Raw genomic sequence first — 8,399 nt, 5'->3', positions numbered from 1 at the left:
ATACTTGAAATCTTAAGTTCACCTGATTGTAGATATCTCTGGTAGCAAATAGACCTTAACTTATACAGTTGTTGACCAGGTCCAGGAACAAAAGACGAAATTTTATGTACTTACAGTGCTTTACATTGTCGCAACCATTGGCTTTCTTGCATTTTGGAGGCGTGTGCATGGCTATACCGACATAGTGTATTGTTTATTGTAAGTCGACCTGACTACCCATTTACAGGGCCATGTAGCTCTGCCTATACCGTCTCTTCTCATGTGTGCCAGAACGTAATATAAATCAAGGTGACTGGATGGAAATATTAAGTGCATTACTTTGTCCTGGGGGATGGCACCTGGGGGGGGGGTGATCATGGTAAAATTTTCGGAGCCGAGGAGCTAGCCTGTATACTGTCCTGGCAACAGTCTGGCACCCAGGCTACGTTTCCAGCGAAAATCTTCTGTCAGTAGTCACTCGTTCCCAGGTTACAGGACGATTATGTAGTCACGTCACGAAGCCGCTCTCGGTCCCATCATCAGTCTTGCGCTCCCCCGGCACGCTAAGGCGGGTATTCCGTCTCCCTGCAGAGTACGTGCCAAACGGTGCGCTGACGGCTGCACTGTCCACACCACGGCCTGCACACTGGCGCCCTTCCCATATACATTCGGGAAAACCGCCAGGTTTCTTCCTGCCGAAATACAGGCGCCATGCTTCTTCCTGCCGTGACGTCAGGGTCGTAATGCTATTCACATATTATCCTGCGCGATAGTGTTAGTGGTGAAGCGCCGGTACTGTACAAGGCAGGGCGGCGCCATCTGAAGAAAGCCTTCTCGGATTCAGCTCCCGCGTTCTTACAATGGCGGAAGAAATGGAGGGACGCTTCTTCAACTTCTCCTGTACCTGAGACCCGGGGTAAAGATATTTGCCGTTGTAATCCGTACACAGCATGCCTGTCTGCTGTTGTCTGTTGTGCTCGTCATAGCCTTCATTCGGTTGCGCTTTATAGATATATGTTGGTCTTTTCCACATACACCGCACCTGCAATAATCTTGCAATATCGTCATGCGTCTTGACCATTCTTAGATACATAATTTCGCTGCATTCACACATAACGGTAACACCTTTAGGTTTACAGCCTGCAGTATGGTTACAAAGGTTGTTTGCATGGACGATTCGACTATCATTTATCGATCCGCGCATTGAGAATGAGAGCATTCCGTGCAAAATACCGTTACATAAACGCGGCGTACAGAATAGACGTAAGTAAATATGTAGCTAGCTGTTTCCTTGTCTCATATTATTTAAGTATCAAAATACCATTCCTCGTGACGCCCTTAGGCTTAGAACCTTAATATCCCATGCGATCTATACTTACATCTTTACGCTTCCTCTATCTGTAACATCACACTGTGTATGCACGACGTGAAAATGCATCCACGTTAATTTATAATCCGATGGTATCTGGGATGTAGAAGCTGTTTGGAGCTTATGACATGCTCGCGTGTGCAGTAGCAGGAGATATGTTGCTTGGACTGTGCCATATGAGGCTCTAAGTGCGTGAATGCATTACCCACCTAGCTCCTACCCGCACGAGATGTCTCCCCTGTGAGTTCAGGGGTCACTGAGCGCCAGGTCGGCATCTTTAGATGTTTTGGTCGGAGCCTGTTCTGGACATTCTCCTGTCAGGCAAGTTTATGGCTCTGTACCGGCGTTATTATGGAAGACGGGGATGACTACTGACCCCTGGCGACCAGAAGAACCTCCAACACTTTCACATTCAAAAGGAACATTCTAGAAACACGGTTGTAACGAATGGCAACGGGCGCGGTATGTGTGTGAAGTTAAGGGTAGCAATTTTGCTCTTCAGAGATCTGCAAAACCTTCGTAGCTCGATTCAAAGAGCAACTTACGGAACGATTTGTCATGTGTACTGTAGTTATGTCCAATACTTGAAATGTCTTACCACTATTTTCTATTTTGTCCGATGTGTGTACATACTTGGACACATCAACATACATATCAACTAATTATTTATTCAAATTGTACAACGGTTAAAAAACGCACCTTGTATGATGGTACCGACTAATAATCTCTCACCCATACACAGTATCATTAGACGATAGGGTTGGCCACTGAAATGTCAAAATGGCTATTGAATAACCAAAACTCCTTCAACTTCATTCAAAGTTCATAGCAGCTCTTGATCTCGGCATTTATCGATCCTGTCATTATCAGCCTAAATGTGACATTTGGAAGATCGATCGGAATAAAACTTGGCATTTTTCAAACTAACCCAATTTTCTCCGGCAGATCATGTTTGACGCAGCGGACACCCTCTAACTTTTTTACCGCATTCTCCTCTTTGACAATGATATCGATGTCTGAAAGTCAAAGAGTGACTGTAATTATGTCGTATAAAGCACCACGGTACATGTATACACATTTCGTATTCACTTGGCAGCTTTGACTTTGAGTTTCGTTATAAATTTCTCTGTTAAACCGAATTGATATTTTGTCGTGTAAATGATTCAAATTATTATGATTATCATTCCAATTTTCAGTACAGCTTATGGTGATTTTTGTTAATTCCATTGTATATATTGATGTGCATTTCTGTTGTTATATTTTGTAATATGTTAATGTGGACTCTAGGAAGACTAATGACTTGTCACTAATGGAGATCCAAATAAACCAGACAAAACCAAACATGGCGGCCAATTTTCACGTCATGATTACACTGTACAGGCACTACGTCATTCTATAAACCTTATAGCTGAACGTTTTTCCCAGAACTTACTGGTTAGCTGTGTTTGCAGTGATACAATGCTTTCAGAGGTTATGTCATTATATCATTCCAATGATGTAGCAGATAACAAAACCTATGAATGATTGAGGCATTCTGTAATGTTAAAAGTTCGTGGGATATCTAGGTATGGTCATGGCCCAATTCCGTCATGCTTGAGTTAGAGGTTGACATGAAGAAGATTCATAAGAGATTTAATAGGAGACGTTATAGTTCATTAATTTTGCCAAGTCAAGGGATTATGTTTTTGTATTGGAGTGAAAGGTTATCTTTGCTCACCTTTCTAGAGTTCATTTCGGTCAAGGACATTTTTAAGAATCTCTTTTTAAAGATTGAGCAAAGCCAAATATGAAAAGCGTTGCATTGTCATTATATTGTAATAGATACATAACATCTCATATCTTGGCTACAAAGCCATCTCCATTCTGTATTATCAGATTAAGGCGCATAACATAATCTCATTGATGTGAAGATACTGAAGAGCAGTATCAGTGCTTGATCCGTTTCTTTAATTGTATTATTTTATATCAACACTGGTGCCCTTTTTTGCTATTTTGCAGAACGCACGTTGGAAGATGCCGCAGTTGGTGACATAGCAGGTGAGACATCGCCACTTGAAATCAATGTTATGTGTATAAGGTTAAGTAGACTAGTAAACATTAAATATCCAACAATAGGTATAAGTGGTTCCATAGGTATGTACTTGTGCAGAATCAATGCCTTGAACTGATATTGTTGATCCTTTAATTTCACCACATCCTACCCAGAAGTGTAACTTGTGACCATGGGAAACAGTTTATCGGATCTACCCATGTATACACATGGTAAAACGGCAAGTGTGGCTTTCATTACACCCACATTGATGATATAACAGAAGTAGTCAAATTGCCGTTCTCTTGCAAGCTCAGAGAAGACCGTGATGTTACGTACATGGCTTCTAATTCCCCCGGTCTATTATTAGCAGAAGCTGCAAAGGTCCTTTTCACGCTGGCGTAGGTTTCATCCCTGTGGAAATCGACCAATAGTCATACCAATTACCCTAGGCAGGGATGGTCCAGAGAACTATTGCCGCCCGTGCCTCTGCCTTTCTCTCTTATCTGTTGGTCTAGCGCCATCTTCCTCAGGGCAGACTGTAGAAATGAGGTTTTCCAAGGACTATTGATTAGATCGCATCGCGAGGCGGCCCTCATCCTCATTCGTCTTGCCCTGGGATGTCCCAAGGCTAGCTTCCAAACGTTCTCGTTTTGGTACTTCATTAAGCCGCCGAGCTTTGCTCCTACCAGCTAATCAAGTTTTCGAACTTGTGTATTGGACATAGATGTTTTTTTTTTCTAACAAAATCTTGCAAACTGCCTTAAACACGTCCGCACTCACTGGAAGATTTAAACCGGCTTACAGTGTAATCTGGTCTTCCTTTCTTATTAATAAGAGAGATAATTCATCACCACAGTGACGTATGTAAGGGAGATTATGTGAAGCTTTAACCACGTGTTGCGACATACGCATTAGCACTCGGAGGGATTGCGTGAGGGGTGGGGTTCTCAAAATGGCATCACATGAGATAAGTCGTCGACCAATCAAATCACCTTATACAACAAGGGGGTGAACGTTGTACTAGCTTAAGCCCCTGTCACACTTCCACCCAAACACTAACCGAGGTTCGGCCATGGTTGACCGGGGTGCACATATGTATATATATATATATATATATGTGTGTGTGTGTGTGTGTGTGTGTGTGTGTGTGTGTGTGTGTGTTCCACGATGTAGTTTCGTTGGTCCGGTTTAGTTTAAGTTTTTTTTAAAGAATTAAAGTCATTAATAAGTTACATTGAGTTACTTTGACAACATACGTGCATGGCATCCGATGTGAAAAGCTATCGCATTTGGCATGTCTAGATGTGAAGGTAGGAAAGGTCAGAACAAGGTGAACTAAAAGTTGTACGCCTCAGCCGAACCAAGTGCCATAACTAATCACACGTAAGGCACCGTAGATAGTCCCATAACGATACCCAACGGTACCATCAGCATCCACCCAGGCCCTGGTCCGTAGACTACTGTCTCCTAACACCCACTGACATGGCGTCATGTTGACTAAGTCAACACGTTCAGATGACCATTCTCATGTCCCGCGGAGACCTGGGGCCGTGCGTAGTTTCTCACTCCCGCAGTGGTTCTCCCTTTGAAGTCCCATTACTTCATTTCTGTCTTATCCTGGGATGCCAACATGGAGCTTTTTGCTATATAAACACATGGCATATGTAAGGCCAAATCCTTTTGACGTTATGTTCCAACATTCGCTGTGATTTGTCGCTGCCCTTACTCCTGTCCCCTGTGGATAGCTTTTCTGAAAACACAAAAATCCATCTGCGTATTCCTCTGACGGCAATGAAAACGCTGGATGGACCTGTAAATTTTTAGGATAGCTTTTAGCAGCCCTGCGTAATCCTGGGTAGGGATTCTGCATTAACCTTATCACATGTCACATGACCTGACGTGACGTCAGCAGGGCCGTGTTGGCCGTCTGTGTGACACGTTACATGGTGTTTGAACATCAGTCATAGTTAGTGTAGGGTGGGCAACATTAAAGTTTAATTCTTCACAACTTACGTGGTTAAAGGTATAGGACCTCAATCATAGCATACAGTCACAATACTGTGTTATTTATGTTATTATCTTATCCAATGCATTATAATCACTTTTAAATCTACTCGGAAAACCCTTCCAGTATGTAAAAGCGCAACCTTACATGTTCGATTACACATATATTTCATTGTGCAGCACATCAATGTTAATTGATATATAATTACAATTACACCATTTGAAAGTGTTGCCTTGTTACTATGAGTAGTTGTCTAACATGTCTGATTCGATATTCCGGTTCCACACTATGGCACCCAACACGAACTTAAAATATATATCTTCAGCTCCTGAAATGATGAATTAGAATAGTCCACGCTATTTTCATAACTGAAAAAGGCCCCAAGGGAAAGGAGAATTCCCAGTTCAACGACCCCATAAATTTTTTGCTTATCTTTAGAGTACACGTTTTCCTGTTAGACTGAACAGAAATTGCTTTCTTTTCCTCTTGACAGCTGGTCAAAAGCTACCGTATTTTCCTGTTCAAACTATGGTATGATTTAACGTTACACCAGTATGTAGCAATATCCCGTGGGCTTTCCCTGCATACATCTTGCTTCCATCTATACTGCTTTCAAAATCACTCTATGCCTTATGTCGTCGGTACAATGCTAATAATTCTAACACATTGGTCTACTATCTAGATGCAAATTTTCCTTGCAGAATTTTCAGGACAGATCGAGGTATTAATATACTTTTACGCCGTAAAGATGTTGATTTCATGTGTGGGGATGTGCGTTAAATATGTATCTGTGGGAGAATATATCGGTCATATATTAGAATTCTTACATTAACGTTGGTTTGCGAGTTTACATCATGAAGCTATGTATATTCAATTCCATTGCACAGGACGATTTTCAAAAGTGTTTGTGTGTAGAAGTAGTAGTAGACTCCCTAATTTGTAGTCAAAGCATGTACATGTAGGCATGTAGTGCTGCATTCACAGTTACTCCCTATGAAGTATAAAAGACATAATGGCAATGGTTTCAGAACACTTTTAGTATGATCCATACTTATCATACTTACATTCTGAGTGGTGCAGGTACGTAAAATTTAGGTATGCTACATTTTAGAACATACATGGTACTAATTTTACTGGGTTTGACTTCTTCTTTTGAGGCAATGCAGGGCAAATGTACCCACTTCTATGATTTGAGGGTTCTTTGATTTAAGAAGTAGAATTTATTTCTCATGGTAAGGGAGAGTGGGAAAGTAAGGGTGTATTTTCGTAAATAATTGGTTTCTGATATCATCTTAAAACGAACAATTAGAGATGAAATGATTTTCGTCTTCCACTGCATTATATAAGATATAAAAGAAAACAAATGAGGGTATATACTATATAAGGTGAGTGAACTTCACCTTCTTGGCCAGATGTGTAGGCAGTGTCGACAGGAGTCCCTGCCGGGACAGTTTGGTTAATTCACGTCGATTGCAAGAGCTTAAATAATTGATGCGCTCGCACGAAATGGAGCAGAAAGAACGGAAGTCTACACAGGATATCTGGTCTTCATTTACCGTGCCGTGTGCGCAGCAGGCAGGCTGGAATAATGGTGTATCGGAGATAGTATCTCTGCCTGGGTGGAAAAACCCCGTCCCTGGCCTCTTTTTTCTCTACCTGACTCGTCAAATAAGACATCCTAGATTTGTTTTCTCGCTAGGGGCGAGGTAGGGATGGTGGTATGGCGTTTTATAGCATCATCAGCAGTACATATGCAGGATTCGCCCAAGGTTTACCAGTGCCTTTCGCCTAACTAAACGTTAAATAGCCAAACCTTTTTTTTTCAAACACTATGCAAGATTGCCAATAAAACGACGAAGAACATGTCCGATGGGATCACATATTTGACGAAAAATACTGTAATGAAATTAAACAGACAAAATAGCCATGATCACCTCTCGTTACTCCTATTACTCAGCTAGATATGACTTGACAAATATCCCTTGTAAGATTTAAGTCTGTCTAGTCATGTTATAGAAAAGTAGCTTGTAGGCATTATTCATTTAAACACGACTAGTCTCTCGTTATTGACACATTAGGGACTTTTGAGTTCTGAGAAGGTCACGCTACTCTCCAAACGTTAACGCCTTGGCCGTCCATAAGACGGGGGGACGTTGTATCTAGATAAACTTCACTTCCCCCAGTTCTCATTAGGAGTCACTGGTTTGTGTAAATGGATGATTTAGTTCCGGATAGCTTTGCTGTGAACGTTAACGATGATCGAGGACCCAACCCTTGAATGTAGCCCGCCAGTGTTAATGCCTTTTTCATAGAGGTGCTGGAGCCAACACTCCCAGAAGGCGTCCCCAAATGACAATTCTATCCCACCGGCCTAACCTATTCGCAAACTCATTTTCAGTTACTATACGGGACTTTTACTAATGTTGTGACGTTGGGAAAACATTAGCGTTGCCTTTCCAGCCTTCGTGGGGTATCAAATGGCCAGGTCTATCCCCTACTGCCGCCAATACCAAGCGATGATTTGCAGTGATTCGCTCAATAAAGATTCAAAAATTGATAGCCCTTATAAATATTCTAGGTCCAATTCCCGTGTAGTATTATTGAATGGACGCGGGTATTAGACATGCCCTTCGGACGCTCCTATTGCGTTTTATGCCCGCTATTCTCGGGACATTAGAGGTGATTTAAACTTTCATGCGAATACGAGAAGGATTCGGGGAGAACCGGGGAGCAAGATGGAGATCCACCGCGTCATGTAAACGAGCACACCTCCACTGACATCAATACAGCTGAGGGGCGCTGCACTGGAATGTTGCACTTCCAAGAAGAGCGCCACCCCGGCTGCACACGCCCTCATCAGAGGTGCCGACCTAGCTGTCATGTAATCCACTTCCGCGCGCCCGAGGAAGTTAAACTACCTGAGTGAGTTGGTAAGGAGGAGGGGTGGCTGACAGCTAACCACCGCCGTGCCCCCTGCTGCACCCCGTGGGGAATTTGGACAAACCCCGGGCGCA

At 42.5% G+C, this 8,399-nt stretch overlaps 1 protein-coding gene and 1 pseudogene across 5 annotated transcripts in view; one reads left to right on the top strand and one right to left on the bottom strand.

Moving 5' to 3' along the window:
- The window catches only part of LOC109486208 (hemicentin-1-like), a 112,579-nt gene that overhangs the window by 41,244 nt on the left and 62,936 nt on the right, over positions 1–8,399 (top strand). For 4 of the 5 annotated variants that reach the window (XM_019789922.1, XM_019789921.1, XM_019789920.1 and 1 more), the window contains exon 3: positions 3,347–3,385. The gene's annotated coding sequence lies outside the window, so the exon portion shown is untranslated. Of the gene's footprint in view, positions 1–777; positions 896–3,346; positions 3,386–8,399 lie in introns of those variants that run through there. The other variant, XM_019789918.1, reaches the window with a different exon arrangement.
- LOC109485984 lies at positions 488–1,060 on the bottom strand (annotated as a pseudogene).

The sequence above is a fragment of the Branchiostoma belcheri genome, unplaced genomic scaffold (assembly GCF_001625305.1).
Source record: "Branchiostoma belcheri isolate BF01 breed outbred unplaced genomic scaffold, Haploidv18h27 scaffold8, whole genome shotgun sequence".
Taxonomy (NCBI): domain Eukaryota; kingdom Metazoa; phylum Chordata; class Leptocardii; order Amphioxiformes; family Branchiostomatidae; genus Branchiostoma; species Branchiostoma belcheri.
Note: the sequence above shows the minus strand (reverse complement) of the source record. Positions and strands in the feature narration are given on the sequence as shown.